This window comes from Mus musculus, chromosome 9 (assembly GCF_000001635.26).
Source record: "Mus musculus strain C57BL/6J chromosome 9, GRCm38.p6 C57BL/6J".
NCBI classification, from domain to species: Eukaryota; Metazoa; Chordata; class Mammalia; order Rodentia; family Muridae; genus Mus; species Mus musculus.
This window is the reverse complement of record NC_000075.6, coordinates 5,155,369-5,173,208: the sequence shown is the minus strand read 5'-3', so window position 1 is coordinate 5,173,208 and position 17,840 is coordinate 5,155,369. Positions and strand designations below refer to the sequence as shown.

Below are 17,840 nucleotides of genomic sequence, written 5' to 3'. Positions count from 1 at the left end.
TGCAAACAGTAATAAGAGGAAAATTTCCTTCATAAGAAAAAAAAATGGAGAGATCCTCCACTAGCAACTTAATAGCTCTTTTGAAAGCTCAAAAACCAAAACAAAACACATTCATCCCAAGAGGAGTAGAGGCAGGAAATAATCAAACTAAGAGCTGAAATTAACCAGTTAGAAACAAAGAGAACAATACAAAGAATCAACAATACCAAGGGATGGTTCTTTGAGAAAATCCAATAGATAAATATGTAGCCTAACTAACAAAAGAGCTTAGAGACAGTATCCAAATTAACATAATCAGAAATGAAAAAAGGAGATATAACAACAGAAACTGAGGAAATTAAAAAAAATGTCAGAGCCTATGCTCAACAAAACTGGATAATCTAGATAAAATGGATGATTTTCTAGAAAGATACCAGACACCAAATTTAAATCAGGACCAGATAAACTTTCTAACCTCTAAGGAAATAGAAGCAGTAATTAAAATTCTCCCAACCAAAATAATCCCAAGGCCAGATAGTTGTAAAATTTAGTGCAGAATTCTATCAGACGTTCAAATAAGAGGCGAGTATACCTGTGCAAGGGGCAGAGGTGGAAACACTGGGATTAAGTACACCTGTGGAGGACCACTAGGCAGAGACACAGTGGGAGGGGAGGTCTCAACCAAGGCAGAGGATTTACCCTGTCCAATTACATTAGTGCAAAGGAGGCCTATGATTGGACAGGGAAAGGGAAGAGCCAAGAGTTAGAGCAACAAAACATGTCAGAGTAGAAGAAGAAGAACAGTAGCTGCGGAAGTGTACCCACATGGCGTTTTCCAGCTACAAGTAGCTATGATTTCACAAGGTTAGAAATATTGGGATAAAGCTTTTATCATTATCATTTGGCTCTGAAATTGTATTTGCATCTTGTAAATTGTGATATTATTGACACATAAATTTGATTGCTTAATTAAGCAGTAAGAGTCTTGATTCTACTGGGGTACTGGGTATTGTGATGTGATGGTGAAATGCACAGGCAGCTTGCCTCCAGGATTTTTCTCAGGAGTTTCCCTTCCCCCTGCTCCTTCATGCAGCAAGTGCCGTGAGGTTCCTCTCCCCCTCTCTTGGCAATTCAGAAGAGACCTGGTCTGGCCCCAGAATATTGCTCTCCCTCTTTCCACAAAGACACCCCTTAATAGCATACACCGGAGGAGCCACAAATGCCTGCTTCAGAATAGACAAATAGCAGCCTCCCTCTTCTCTGTGTTGCAGAGGCTGGTGCTCTCACTAATAAACAGCTAAGCACTTCCCAGGTCCAACTGGTCCTGTCCTTGAGAAAGAAGAAAAGAAATATCCTTGAGAAAGTAATCAGGGGTCACAGGTAGGAATGACTAGCTGTAAAACATACTAATTCCTACTTGTTGGGAGCTATTAAGACAACTCTATTGTCTTGATCTCAGAATTGGGCCTGCCCCACCCCCAAGTAGAAAAGGGGGTCAAAAGTGGGCCACTGACGCACCATTCTGAGAACAACCACAGAACGTTCCAGCCCTAAGTCAGTGCCAGATGTCCTGACCACAAGATGTACCCTGATACCACCAAGTTCCTGCTTCCCCCTGTAGTTGCCAAAAGAAAAATTTCTGCTGCCCCATCCCTCCTGCTGAGAAGTATTTCCTCTTTGTCTTGTGCATTTAAGCCTTGAGTCTTGCTGAATACAGAGACACCTTGATGCTACTCAGACTGCTTCTGTGTCGTTCTTGCACTTGGTGTCCGTCTCTCTCTCCCCCCATTTGGTTCTTAGGAGAAGGCCACCTCGAGACCCTTGAATAACTGGACCTGCTGGACGGGTCATCTACTAGCATCATAAAGTTACTCCTCAGGTCAGAGAATTCTCCCAGCCTCCCAGTTGAGCAATTCTGCCTTGTCACCTGAACAAACGATATCATGCTTGAAAAATGACTTGCTTTTTCACTCTCCCATCACACTAAAATCCAAAGAATTTCTAACTATGCTGTATATAAGTGCCAAACCTTCTAGATTCAGGATTGTACTCCTGTCCTTTGCAGTGGGAAAGTTTTCGATCTGAGTTTGACTCTTATCAATAAAACACTCTATTTGCATCTTTAAATCAGGCTCAGCAGTTCTGAGAGCTCTCCTGGAAGTTCTACAGAATCATGGACACAAAATTTGGGGACTCATCTGGGATTCCCAAGCGGATCTCTGGAATCTGCAGTCTTGGGAGTCTAAAACTGGTGAGTGAGTGTGGTGAGTGTCAGTGTTTCTGAATTGTTCATTGTTCACGTCTGTTCTTTTTGGCCATATTTTGGCATTGGAAAAGCCTCACGGTAACAGTGTATGCATCAAGAAGTGACTAAAGTGGATGTGCTGGACCGTCACCTCCATAATAGGGGTCAAGAAGACGTCCCTGACCCCAGGTCCTGGGTGGATGCAGTTCCTGCCCATCAGTTAGAATTGCTTGAAGAGACCTCGGCACAATCTGCTTCAGTATCAGCCTCTCTTCCACTTTCTGAGGTGAGAGTCTGTGAGTCCTAGTGTTTGGATTTACTCGTGTTTCCAGTCATGAAGTGGCTATATCGTGTGTGTGGTTTTTGTCAGTGGTGATTCTGTTAGTGCTTAGTCTTGTGTTGTTCTGGATGGTGACAGACACAACACTCACTCAGATGTTAACTCTCACTCTCTTCCCTCCCACCCCATTAACATTGTTTTAGCTCACTTAAAGGAAGTGAAAATCAGAGCTCACAATCTCTCAATGGACGTGAGAAAGAAGGAAATGCACAAATTTTGCAGATTGGAGTGATCTACTTTCAGAGTGGGATGGCCAGTGGAGGAAACTTTCCAACTCCTCACGGTGATAGAGGTAGAAGACAAAGAATTTTAGAAAGCACAGGGGCATCCAGAACAAGTTCTCTCTCTACATTGTAGTCTGGAAAGATTTGGATGCCAACCCATCACCTTGGGTGAAATCATGTTTACTACCTCTTACCAACGCTACTTAGCCTCCAGGAACCATGCCCACATCGATGGCAGAAGAACAAAAGTGGGAAGTCTCCAAGTCTTCTAAACCCCTCTATCCTATTTCACAGAACAGTACACCAGAAGAAGTAATTTTCCCACTGCCTTACACTCAGGCATCAACTCTGACAGAGGAATTCAAGTCACATGCCTAAACATAACAAAAGCAATATTCAGCAAACCAACAGCCAACATCAAACTGAATGATGAGAAACTTGAAGCAATCCCACTGAAATCAGGTACAAGAAAGGCTGCCTACTCACTCCATATTTATTCAGTATAGTTCTAAAACTTCTAGCTAGAGCAGTAAGACAGAAAAAGGAGGTCAAAGGGATACAAATTGGAAAGGAAGAAGTCAAGGTACCGCTATTTGCAGATTATATGATAGTATACTTAAGTGACCCCAAAAATTCCACCAGAGAACTCCTAAACCTGATAACTTCAGCAAAGTGGCCGGATATAAAATTAACTCAAACACATCAGTGGCTTTTCTCTACATAAAGGATAAGCAGGCTGAGAAAGAAATTAAGGTAACAGCACCCTTCACAATAGCTACAAATAACATAACAAAATCTTTGTGAAACTCTATCCAATCAAGTGAAAAATCTGTATTACAAGAACTTCAAGCCTCTGAAGAAGAAGAAATTCTCAGAAGATGGAAAAATCAGAATCAGTAGAATTAACATATTAAAATGGCCATGTTACCAAAAGCAATCTACAAATTCAATGCAATCCACATCAAAAGTCCAACTCAGGTCATCACAGAGATAGAAAGAGCAGTTCTCAACCTCATCTGGAATAACAAAAAACCCAGGATAGTGAAAACCATTCTCAACATTAAAAGAACTTTGGGTAGAATCACCATCCCTGATCTCAAGCCATACTACTGAGTAATAGCTATAAAAACCTTATGGTATTGGTACAGAGACAGACAAGTATATCAGTGAATATAATTTTATAACTAGTAATAAAGCCACACAACTATGGTCACCTGATCTTTGACAGAGAAACCAAAACTATACAGTAGAAAAAAAGACAGCATTTTCAACAAATGGTCCAGGTCAATCTGGTGCTTGACATGTAGAAGAAGGCAAATTGATCCATTTTTATCTCATTATACAAAGCTCATATTCAAGTGGTTCAGAGGCCTCCACATAAAATCAGATATGCTGAATCTAATAGAAGAGAAAGTGGTAAAGAACCTAGAACACATAGACCCAGGCTTTTGGTAACATGGCCATTTTAATATGTTAATTCTACTGATTCTGATTTTTCCATCTTCTGAAAATTTCTTCTTCTTCAGAGGCTTGAAGTTCTTGTAATACAGATTTTTCACTTGATTGGATAGAGTTTCACAAATTTTCCTGAATAGAACACCAGTAGCTCAGGCTCGATGATCAACAATTAACAAATAGGGCCTCATGAAACTGAAGAGCTTCTGCAAGGTGAAGGACACTGTCAACAGGACAAAACAGCAAACTACAAATTGGGAAAAGTTCTTTACCTACTCTACAACTGATAGAGGGCTGATATCCAAAATATAAAAACAACTCAGTAAGTTAGACTCCAGTGAATCAAATAACCCTATTAAAAATGGTGTACAGAGCTAAACAAATAGTTCTCAACTGAGGAATCTTGAATGGAAGAAAAGCACCTATAAAAAGTTCAAAATCCTTAGTCATCAGGGCAATGCAAATCAAGATGACCCTTAGATTCCACCTTACACCAATCAGATTGGCTAAGATAAAAAAAAAAAAAAAAAAAAAAAAAAAAACTCAGGTGACAGCAAATGCTGGAAAGGATGTGGAGAATGAGGCGCACTCCTCCATTGCTGGTAGGATCGAAAGATGTTACAACCACTATGGCAGTTTCTTAGTAAATTGAAAATAGCTCTATCTGAAGATCCAGCTGTATCACTCTTGGGCATATACTCAAGAGGTATGCCAATACATAACAAGGACACATGCTCCCCTATGTTCATAGTAACCTTATGTGTAATAGAAGCTCAAGATATCTCTGAACTAAATAATGGATATAGAAAATGTGGTTCATTTACAAAATGGAATTCTACTCAGCTATTAAAAATGATGACTTCATGGAATTTGTAGGCAAATGGATGGAACTAGAAAATATCATCCCTCATAAGGTAACCCAGACCCAAAAGGACATACATGGTGTGTACTTACTGGTAAGCCCAAAAGCTCAGACTATCCACGAAAGAACTCACAGACCACAATAAGCTCAACAAGAAGGAAATTCAAAGTGTATATGCTTCAAGCCCACTTAGAAGGGATAGCAAAATAATCACAGAAAGCAGAGGGAGGGAGGTATCTGGGTGAGAGAGTGGTAGGGGCAGAAAAAAAGGGCATCAGGACCAGGTATGGGAAGATACAGGAGAGAAATCCAGAGGGCCAGGGGGAAAAATACAAATAAGTAGCAGTTGGAGTGTGGGGAATTTGGGTAATCACTAGAATGTATCAGACACCAGTGATTGGAGAGGCTCCCAGGACCCACTGGGGATAACTTTAGCCAAAAACCCAACAGCAGGGAGATAGAACCCAAAGAGGCCACCTCCAGTGGATAGATATGGTTCCTAAGTGGAGGGATGAGACCACCCACCCATCTCAAAAAAATTTAACTCAGAATTGTCCCTGTCTAAAGAAAATACAGGGAAAAAGTGAACCAGATGCTGAAGGAAAGGCCATCCAGAAACTACCCCATCATGCAATCTATTCCATCCACAGACCTCAAACCACAACTTTAATGCTGATGCCAAGATGTACTTGTAGACAGGAACCTGGTATGGCTGTCCTCTGAAAGACTCTGCCAGCACTTGACAAACACAGATGCACATAGTTACATTGGACTGAGCCTATGGACCTCAAATCAAAGAGTTAGGAGAAGAGCTGAAGGAGCTGAAGGGGATTATAACCCCACAGGAAGAACAACAGTATTAATTAACTTGACTCCTCAGAGTTTCCAGAAACTAAAGTCCCAATCAAAGAGTAGACATGGGTGAATCCATGGCTCCCGATATATATGTAACAGAGTTCTGACTCATCTGGCATCAGTGGGAGAGAAGGCACTTGGTCCTGTGTTTGCTGGATGTCTTAGAGAAGAGGAATACTAAAGGGGTGAGGTAGAAGTGTGGGGGTGGGTACGGGAGCACCCTCTTAGAGCCAAAGGAGAGGGAAATGGGTTGGGGTGTTCGTGGAGGGGAGACCGGAAGTGGGACAACATTTGAAATGTAAACAAATAAAATAATAAAATAAAGAGGATGTCTTACCTTTTTGTGCTCACTAGAGGCAGAGCAGAAAGAACTCCTGTGTCATTTTGTGCTCAAATGAAGCATACAACTGATCCTTACCATCTCCTAGAAAAGTACATGACATTTAGACTAGGCACAAAAACAATCAACAAAACAGAACAAGAAGCAATTTTACCTTGTCTTAGTCAGGGTTTCTATTCCTGCACAAACATCATGACCAAGAAGCAAGTTGGGGAGGAAAGGGTTTATTCAGCTTACACTTCCATACTGCTGTTCATCACCAAAGGATGTCAGGACTGGAACTCAAGCAGGTCAGGGAGCAGGAGCTGATGCAGAGGCCATGGAGGGATGCTACTTACTGGCTTGCTTCCCCTGCCTTGCTCAGCCTGCTCTCTTATAGAATCCAAGACTACCAGCCCAGAGATGGTCCCACCCACAAGGGGCCTTTCCCCTTGATCACTAATTGAGAAAATGCCTTACAGTTGGATCTCATGGAGGCATTTCCTCAACTGAAACTCCTTTCTCTGTTATAACTCCAGCGGTGTCAAGTTGACACAAAACTAGCCAGTACATACCTCATCTCCTTTTATTTTTGAAGTCTTATAAGATAGGTATTTCTATAATGGGTTTTAAATTAAACCTTGTTTCTAAATTGTATATTTTCTAAGGTGTGTTTCCTGTTTTAAGAGAAAACATTGCCCCTTCCAGAATTGAAAGATAAGTAAATTGTTCTTGTTTTTACATAGTGTCCTTTAGAATCATTTCTTTTCTGCTTAAAAGTTATGGGTTTTGCTTGTTTTGTTTCTTTCAACTGAAGTCTGTTTTTATCTTAACAAAGGGAACATAAACTCAGCACTACTTTTTCTTTTAAATAGGCTGCTTGTCACAACCCAACAGATGTTGAATGCCTATATATCTTGCATATGATCCTGGATCTGTTTCTTGGCTTTCACTTCTGTCCTATAGAGAATTTATCTATTCCTGGCTTGCATGGTGCTATTTTTACTACTTCATATTTTATTTAAATAGATGAAAGAGCTAATCTCTTACAATTAAACAGGGATGTCCTAACACTGTATTTTCTTTACATGATTATCTTTTGCATTTGAACATCATAATGTTATCTAATATTTAAAAGCTCTACCAGCTCCTTTAATCACGGATGTCCATTACTTTGAGCCCAAGGCTGTTTTCAGCTCATGTATGTAAGGCATTTGTCCTGCTGGGAATAGCATCATTGTTTCAGAGTTTGATTCTCCCATGATTGTTGGTTCGCTGCTTTGCTCTTCAAATTGAAAAAGTAAATTATTTTGTACAGGATTGTTTGCATGTATGTTTGTATATGTATGTTTGCAGCATGAGGAAAGCAGACAAAGGGAAAAACTTAAAATTTTTGCAAAAGGAATTCACGACAATACATGTTTGGTTTTGTATTCAATCCCTCTCTATTTCCCTTTCTCACAGCAAACAAGGAAGAGTTACTACAATGTTTCTTTATTCCAAATAGTTGACATGAAAATGAAAATAAGTAAAGATGAAGGTTTTTAACTAAAAAATATATAATGTTTCTATGTTTTCACCAGAGGACTGGGAGTCTCTGGTATCTTAGAGAGCCCATCCATTATTAACACCTATCTCAACAAGGAGTAGTAACCAAAAGGCCTTTTCTTGTGTCAAGACTTAGAATACCCAGAACTACTCTGACTGTTAAATTAAGAACTAATTTAGTACAATTAGCATGTATTTATATTTGCAAATAATTGACATTATATTGTTTTACAAACATGAAGGTATATTAATGCTGAAGATCCCAGTTGGAGTTCTACACAATATACAGTATTTCTTCTTTACAAACCCCTCCCTTACCACAGGGAAAGACATTAGTTGAGTCTATGCTGAGCACTTGACGAAAGCTGTATCAAAGGATTTCCCTAGGGACTTTTGAATGGAGAAAGTTCCTCTAAGTACATTTGTATGCAAAACACAGATGCTCATAATTTTAAACTTTCTGTTCTGCATTGCATGTGAGCCACAGGTTAAATGCACACAAAAACACACAGCAGTGAACCATGCCTGTGATTTCCTAAAATCAGCCAGGGGCTATGGAAGAGAATCCAGACAACTTTGGAGGTGGCTGATTGCTCAAAATGTCTGTGTTCTCACTTCTAACATCTCTGAGTTTATTTTAAACTAAGGCATTTACTTCCCATTTATCTGGCTTAATTAGCCAATTCCAATCAAGATGTATTTAGATAGTAAATTCCAGGTGTGCCTAGGTAGCCTTTTGATCAATAGCCTTTCAGGCATAGCTTAAAGTCTCAAACCTATGATTTGAGCAAATTACCCACTTAATTTTTAAGTGTTTTCAACAGTTAACTGAGAGTTAAAGACCTGGTTCATATTCCTGAGGAATATTACTGTCTGCTGCGTTGAAGTCAGCTTTTACCAGCCTTTCTAAGCTAAGGATGAAGTTTTTAAAGTTCCCTAGTTTGTGGCTAATATTGGTAATAATTGGCTTGTTACTGCGTTCCACTGTGGTTTTGTAGCTTGAGGATGTTGGACATCTGTGCTTGAGTACATTGATCTGTGCTAGCTTTCACAATATATCCCAGAATTGTCTTTGTGTTCACTGCTTTTCACTGTTGCATCTTGACAACCTGGTTCTTGCTCCATTGACCAGGCAGCCTCAGACTCACAAGGTCTGCAGCTTCTGCCTCTTGAGAGCTGAGAGTAAAGGTCTGAACCACTTCTGGCGTTTCCTTTTTGAAAGTGGCCTTTTCTTCTGGTTATTTTATTATTTCAATGATGATACCATTTTATTGATATGCATCTGATAACAAAATGCCTCTTTTTCATTTTTTCTACCACCACTGCATGGACACAAACACACGTGTACATCACGCCAAACCCCCACAAACACATACAAACATGCACACACATGCATACCACAGATATAAATATACAATGCACACACATATGTACCTGCACAGAGACACACAGACACATAGAATCTTACAGACATATAGACACAGACGCATACACACACATTGAGAATTTTAAATTATCACATTATTCAGCTTAAGTTATTAAGCATTTCATTTTCTAGAGGATGACATACAAAACTTGGAGAAAGAGCTTATTAAGTGTGCTCCCTGGGTCCTCACACATTTCATTAAAAAACCTTTATCTACTAAACTAAGACATAAAACTCCAGCCTACACCACAACTTATTCCCAAATTTATATCTGACATAAGCAGTTTCACATTTCTGCAAATGTCTTCTATAAAAAAATTGTATGGTGTTGGTTATTAAACAATTTTGTGAAACAACCAGTGGAAAAAAATTAACAGTCTACATCTTTCAATACACAAATGAATATGTGGTTGTACAGATGGGTTTGTGACAGGACTATTTCCAGTCCAGTGCTCCATGAAGGCTTCTGTTCACATTCATGTCAACTTAACTTCAGCCATAGCACAGTGGCCAGAACTTCGGCTGATGTTCCTGCTTCACACTGAGGTCTGCCACTGTCTTTGCCCCTGAGCAATGCTCTTCCATCTCCCTAATTCAATTATGTTTTAAATATAGTATTGATTGTAAATCAGAAGATGGTGAGTCATGTGATACATTACAGATTTGATTAAAGACCAATAATTTAAAGAATTAATACAAATTTCAAACATTCAGTGGCAAAAAGCTAATTTTGTAATTCTTGATAACTTCTGAGTATTTGAGCTTCTTATATTTAATGTTTTCTAATTGCTTCATTTGGTTAAATCTCACCTTCTCTGAAACACTATCCATATCTTAAGAGTAAGCACATAATTTATTGATGTCTTTAGTATTCAGAAGGCAATGTTCTTGGTTTGAAGCAGAGGCAGTGTAACAAAGAACTAATTAAGATGGAACATTTAGGAGCCCATGACGTAAACTAGGAAATTCAGAACTTTAGAATTTCATCAGGAGGTTATAAAGCTAATCAGCAGAGAAAACTCCAACACAATAGTGAGTGGAAAGTGTGCAGTGGATCCCAGAAATATGTTTTATAATGCTCTGGAGTGCTCAGCTTACATCACATCCTGAAGTGTTTTTGCTGCTCCTAGATATTCTCAAATTACAAATTGGCAAGTGGTATTTTCTCTGTAATAGCTTAGAATATTGCAAAACAGTAGGGCCCTTTTATCTACCAAAGTTTTCCATAACTGATTTTCTCTTGAAAGGATAGCCTTTGTGCATATATGTATACAAGCAAAACATTTGTATTTTGAACACATCAGAATGAGTTCTCTCTCTCTCTCTCTCTCTCTCTCTCTCTCTCTCCCCTTAGAGAAAACGTGCAATAGTGTGTCTGAAGACATATAGGGAATAAAAGGTGAACATTAAGATTTACAAAAGTACTTTTTAAACCTGAGAAATTATATGCAAAAGAAAAGGTTACCACATCCTCTATAATATCTCACCTTTGTGTGTGTGTGAGTGTGTGTTTGTGTATGTGAGTGTGTGTGAGTGAGTGTGTTTGTGTGTGAGTGTGTATGAGTGTGAGTGTGTGTGTGTGAGTGTGTGTGAGTGTGTTTGAGAGTGTTTGTGTGTGAGTGTGTATGTGTGAGTGTGTGTGTGTTTAAGACCCTAAAAGAATGGGGGAAACAAAAGTTACTAAGCATGTTGCCTGAAAGCACTAACTAAAATCTCTTTGCCCACTTCTCTGTGTCTTTTTGTATAATGTTGCTTTTTATTACAATACAATCCTTTATATTTATCTTCTTTATCACAGAGGGCATATGTTTTAATCAAAAGGAAAATGATGAAAGGTGTATGTATGTCTGTGAGTGTGTGTGTACAGAGAGAAAGAGAGAGAGAGAGGGAGAGAGAGAGAATGTGTATGTGTATGAGAGTATGTTTGTGTGTGTATGGAGTTTGCATATGCATGTTTGTATATGTGAATAAATGTGTATGTAAGAGAGACAGGAAGAGATGGGGGAGAGAGAGAGAGAGAGAGAGAGAGAGAGAGAGAGAGAGAGAGAGAGAGAGAGAAAGAGAGAGAGAGAGGGAATTATTTTTAAAAAAGAACCTTAGCACAACTTAAGCAATTGGGGAAAAAGAGCCTAGTACATTATTTTAGGCAATTTGTCTACTAGTGAGCTACATGCATATCTCTTTCCATTTTTGACTTTATTCCTAGAATATAAACATCAGCAAATTGAGTAAATTTCCAAAGTTTATTTCTAATAAAGCATGTATTTAAGTAATGAACCACTTTTAAGAGAACAATCCTCAATCTCTTATTATAGTGACAGTGTTTGGAGAGTTCTTTCTGTCTTTTAAAACACACAAGTTACTCTCACAGAGGCAGATAGTAAATTACTCTCTTATATTTGACTAGAGAACTTTAAAGACCCAGTATGAGGTGAGATAGTAACTTGTTACTGTGATTAACTTAGAGCCATTGAAAAAAACCTGAGGATTCTATTTGAGATAACTCCAATTTCTAGTTGGGGAAGTTTAATTTTAAAGATATCAAGGTTGTAAGTAAGCATTGATTGTATTTGCTTTAAATAGATGCTTTGTACTTGTATTGCTACGGTAAGCCTAGTCTCGTTCTCTTAAAGAAACATTCATTCTTCTTTATGTTATTCTGAGAAAGTTCATTATTTTACAAGATTGTTTTTCAAAATTTTTAATTTCATGTATTTTTTTCAGAGTTTCATGCATCAATATATACTTCAACTATATTCCCTGTATATGTCTAAACTGTGTATGACATTTGAGAAGATTTAAGTCTGTGGAATAGTTTTAACATTTTTATTCCTATAGTCAATAAACCATGGGCAAGGAGAAAATAAACTCAAAGCTTACTTAAAAATTGTTTTCAGTTGGGATTCAGGCCCCAGATCTATGGATGAAGTACACTCACCATGTTTTCTACCAATGAGTTGCACCGCAGCTAGTACTGGTGAGTAGAAAGGTCTTCATGGCGAAGCTGTGTTGTGATCATAGGTCTAGATTAGTTGCTTGGGCAAAATATACTGTTAGCTTTAAATATCATGGCACCAGACCACAATTATCTGTTTCCTTGACAAAGAAAAAAATGAGTTTCATGCTTTATCAAGAAATAGTGCTCATAAAAAGGGAAAGTAATTACCACAAATTAAATAGACTATTTGGCTTTTAATATTCTAAAATTAGACAGAATAAAAGTAAATTTGATTTGAAAATGATGAACAAAACATAAGGTAGTACTTTTGACATGCAACTAGTTGGCAGATGCAGTGGTAAAAACAAGGTAGCGTTGTCTCCTCTCATGGCTGCTGCTTGTCTCTGGTTAGACAGAAGAATGGGAAGGTCATTCTATGTCATTCAATCCCAGGGTGCTTACCAGGAACAGTCAGTTACCCAGTGTCAGTGACAGTACTATAGAACATGAAAGCCAGGTGGTTTGTGCTCTATTTTCTGCCGAAATCATTGACTTTAAAATAGATATGTGTAAGACAGGAAAGACTCAGTTCTATTTAAGGGTCATGCCACTGAGGGTTTAACCCTGATTCAAATGAGACTTGCTTAAATTTATTTTTATAATTTTATTCTGATTTTTATTTTTACTTTTTTGTTGGGGGAGGTCATAAGTGTGTTTGGAAGGGAGAACAGACAGAGAGAGCCTAGACAGTGAATGTGATTCAGGTACATGATGTGAAATTCCCAGAGAAGCAATAAAAATGTTATGTTAAAGAAAAGAGACAGTTGGAGTGTGATTAACTTAGTATACCTTAGTACAATATGACTGACATCCTTTTGAGATGAGTATACAAACATGGACACAAAGAAAAATATCTGCATAAAAGGGAAGAAAAGAGTAAGCCAAGAAAAAAATTCTACACAAAACCTTGGGCTTGATCTTCCAGCATCTAGAACTGTTAGAAAATGTGTTTTAAGCCATTTGAGCTGCAAACTTCATTAACAAATGAAAGGAACATAGAATTAAAATAAGTTCAGTTACTTATACAACTTGAGTAACTAATATCATTGTAAGAAATGTGTCTGGTGAATTCTATTTTACAATAAAACAAAGATACGTGGTCTACATTTACCTCCATTACAACTTTCTGCTTTCCCTGGTGTGTGAGATAGTTCTGAAGTGAAAATGGTGACAAATGAAAGGCTTATAAATACATGTCTGCCCTTAAATAACTCAGCTTAAAATGGACTGAAAGAGTATTTCTGTTCTCTTAAAGCTACCTTTTCCTTCTCCTGACTCTGCTACCAAGCAGCCCACACATCCACTCCATGCCCAAGACTTGCAGGGATGCTGATCTTCTGGAAGAATGCTGTTCTTCTTAGTTTTTCTTCGAAGGGAAATATGTTCTTCTAAGTTTAAGTCTCTGAAAATGTTCTTGAATAATCTGCCGAAGAGCATTGCTGAAGATTCACATAAAAGGGTATGCAGTTTTTGTGAATAATCTGGTCCTAATATTATGACACATCTGTATTTGTATGTGATATGCTCTGGAAATAAAGCAAACTTAAATAAAGTCTTAATTATAAAATCCTACTACTTTGGTCAAACAACACCTATAAACATGTATCTTTGGTTTTCATCAATAAAGCCTGTCAGAATCACATATTAATATATTCAGTAATTTTTAAATTAGAATTTTATTTGTTTTCATTGATTTATGAGTACATTCTCAGCAATAAAACATTGTTAGGTGTAAATGTTTCAAAATTCTTCTAATTTGATTTATTATACCATATAAATTATTTCGATGTATACTGTGTCCAAATTATTAATATTTTATTTCATTATTTATGTTCTTAATATCATATTTAAAATATTTCTTCACACTCTCAACATGTTTTATGATATCTAATAGGCTTATTTTTATCACTTTAGAAATATATTGAAACTGTTGTTGAATTTATAAATGTTGCAAATGATATCTGTAGGATAATATTGCTTGCAAGTATTTAACATGTTATAAAATGTAGTGGACTTCTTTTATCACAACTAGTGATATATAATTAGAATACTTATATGAGAAATTGAGAATGATTTTGTTTCTCTAAAGCAACAGAACATCAGACAGTCTTGATACTAAAAGAAAGAGAAATTGCACATTAGTAGATTTCTTTAATGAATCATAACAGCAGGTTATTACAGTATAAACCAGCACTACTGAGGAAGAGTTTCCTCTTTGCTATGAGTTTGAGGCCACCCTGGTCTATATAGTGATGTGTCTCAAAAGCTTAAAAAAATTAAAAATAATTAAAATATTTTACTCATATTTATTAATTACACTTAGTAGGAAAACATGTCTTCATTTTAATGTTTTCATATTTCAATTTTTAAATCGAAAGAATGATACACTTAGGAAAATTTCCTTTTGTGTAATGGATTAGTTTGGCATGTACTTGTTATGCAAGCAGCAAACACAGTATATTAGTCATTACTAGGCTGAAATGATGTTATTAACAGCTTTTGTCATGATCGTTTATATAGTATAGTCTATTTAAGTTGAAATATGAATCAAGAATGCATAAGCCTCATTTTAATTAATCCAGCATTGTGAGACATCTTTTTTGTTGTTGTTGTTGTTTTTGTTTGTTTGTTTGTTTTTGGTTTTTGAGACAGGGTTTCTCTGTGTAGCCCTGGCTGTCCTGGAACTAACTCACTTTATAGACCAGGCTGGCCTCGAACTCAGAAATCCACCTGACTCTGCCTCCCAAGTGCTGGGAATAAAGGCATGCACCACCACTGCCCGGTATGTGCAGAGGTTATTGCCATGGCCACTACCACTCTACTTCAAGCATAAGCTATGAAGAATTAACATAATTTAGAACCAGATTTCAAAGGCAGTCCTTTATGTTTTTGTATGCAGAGGCAATTTCACTCAGGAGAACACTCAAATGAGACATATGATCTATAGGAGCAAAATGGGTGGTATTTAAATTCTACTCTGATATCATAGGAAGGAAATATGATGTGACAATGCCAACACAGTGTGAGAGTTCAGTCTGTAGGGCTATTCCATTCAATCTATCACAGTCATAATACAACCTGTATACTAATTAACTGTAACTTTCATAGATAAAGCAGGATATATGATACTACTTCTCCAAACACAGAAAATAAATAGCTTTTCATAAATAATTTGAGTAATAGAATAGCATAAAATTTACTAAATTCTTAGTTGTCTTTAATTTTAGGTTCCTGCATAAATCTAGAAACATTTATTTTAAAGTAATAAATATTGACACAGACAATATTTGTCCATATTTTAAAAATTATTTTTAATCATTTTTAAAGTCTAGTCTTTATCCCCCTCCTGGCCCACTCTTTGACAGTTATTCACCACATTCCTCCTCCCCCAGCTCACATCTCAAAGAGGATGTCTCCACTTCACCATCCTACCCTACTCCACCCAAACCCACCGGACCTACCCACTCCCTGGGGTCTCAATCTCTCAAGGGTTAAGTGCTGCTTCTCTCACTGTGGCCAGACCAGGCAGTTCTCTGCTCTATGTGTGTCAGGGACCTCAGACCAGATAGTATATGCTGCCTGGTTGGTGTTTCAGTATCTGATAGATCTCAGGGGTCCAGGTTAGTTGAGACTGCTGGACTACCTATAGGGTTGCCCTTCTCCTCAACTTCTTTCAGCATTTCCCTAACTCATCTATAGGAGTCCTGACTTCAGTCCATTGGTTGGGTGTAAGTATCTGCATCTATGTCAGCCAGCTGCTTGTTGGGTTCACAGATGGCAGCCATGCTAGACTCCTGTCTGTAAGCACACCATACCTTCATTAATAGTGACAGGTCTTGTATCCTCTCCTTGAGATGGAACCCAAATTGGACCAGTCGCCAGACCTTCTTTCCCTCCGTCTCTTCTCCATTTTTTGTCCCTGCAGTTCTTTTAGGTAGGAACAGTTCTGGGTCAGAGTTTTTGACTCTGGGATGGCAACCTTATCCTTCCACTTGATGCCCTATCTTTCTAATGGAGGTAGAATCTGCAAGTTGCCTCTCCCCACTGTTGGACACTTCATCTAAGATTCCACTGTTTGAGTCCGGAGAGCCTTTCACCTCCCAGGTCTCTGGTACATCACCGAGGGTCCCCATACCTCCCATCGCCCAAGGATGACTGTTTCCATTCACTCTGCTGTCTCTCAGGGCCTCACTCCTGTTCTTCCCCAAACACCTGATCATCTTACCCTTTTCCCCTCCCCCCTCCACTCTCCCACCCAGGTCTCTCCCTCCCTCTGCCTCCCATGGTGATTGCTTTCCTCTCCCTCCCAAGTGGGATTGAAGCATTCTCACTTGGGCCCTTCAGTTTATTAACCTTCTTGAGTTCTGTGGATTGTATCCTGGGTATTCTGTACTTTTTGACAATATCTACTTATTAGTGAGTAAATACCATGCATGTCCTTTGGGTCTGAGTTACCTTACTAAGGGTATTTTCTAGTTCAATCCATTTGCCTGCTTTTACTTGGAACTTGTATTCAATGTATATCATTATAAATACCTTAAAACAAGTTTTGATAAATATAAAAACAAAACAGAACAGAAGAAAATAAACAAAAATAAACAAAAACAGAGGTGAATAAAAGCGAACTTGATTTGAGAAATAATGGATGTTTGTAGCAAATAGCTAAGTGAAAAATGATCTCAGAGTTTACTAACAGGTCAAGTGAATTAAAAAAAAAAAAAAAAAAAAAAAAACGGCAAGGTAGACCTGATTTTATAAGAGAACTTGCTATATTTAGTTCTTGCATGTGGCTCATTAAGGGAAAAATGCTTTTCTTTCTAAGGAACAAAGACTTAAATTATGAATCCAGATTTTGAATTCTACTTAAGGTCAAGATGAGCACATTATTAGCTAAAAACTATAATGTATTCATGCTTGGAAACTGAAATTAGAACACATTCCCCCAAGAAACTAGAGGAGGTAGTGTATGAAACATTTAAAGTGCATTTTAAGTTTAACAGAAATAAGAAAGGGAGCATTGCAAAAATTTTTTATGTAAAATTCTATTATTTGATGAAATTGTCTATTTTATCTCTTTTTACCTTTATCTGTATGCTATCTTCATCCCCATAGAGTCAGCATATTATAGAAAATTATACACCCCTGATGGTCCTCAACTAACTAAGGCCTCAAGTCTCTTTAAAGTAAATGAAGATACTTCAGAGACTGGACAGTTGTAAAATAAAGGAAAAATTTAGAATGGATAAATCATCTGGGTTCAATATCACCTGTATTAGGAAAATAAAAGGTTATAATATAAAGAATGTAAATATAGAAAGATGGCAGGTAGGATAAGAGAGGACCTATCTTCTTTTCCAGGAGATTTAGTACACCTGATAAAAATGAAGTTCAGATGAAATATAAGAAAAGATTTCTTATACTAGGACAGTCAATAGAAAACTGAAAAGTAGGAAGGAAAAATTCCCCCTCCTTTTAGGTAGGTACTAGATATCTGGGTTCATAGTCCCAGATGGTGTAGAGGCCCTGAAATCATGTTAATCAACATGGCCAATAATCAAGATGATAAGCTGGGAACAGAAGAAAAACATA

At 37.6% G+C, this 17,840-nt stretch overlaps 2 long non-coding RNA genes across 2 annotated transcripts; one reads left to right on the top strand and one right to left on the bottom strand.

Annotated features, from left to right (window-relative positions):
* Nucleotides 1–1,686: 1,686 nt before the first annotated feature.
* On the top strand, nt 1,687–13,823 carry Gm31492. Its single transcript, XR_379090.2, has 4 exons — nt 1,687–1,858; nt 2,111–2,230; nt 12,151–12,230; nt 13,507–13,823. It is a non-coding gene; the product is annotated as a predicted gene, 31492 (long non-coding RNA).
* Nucleotides 6,303–16,171, bottom strand: Gm31429. The gene is made up of 4 exons (XR_379089.2): nt 16,067–16,171; nt 13,511–13,690; nt 12,192–12,257; nt 6,303–6,384 (listed from the first exon to the last, which is right to left on the bottom strand). It is a non-coding gene; the product is annotated as a predicted gene, 31429 (long non-coding RNA).
* Nucleotides 16,172–17,840: the final 1,669 nt, after the last annotated feature.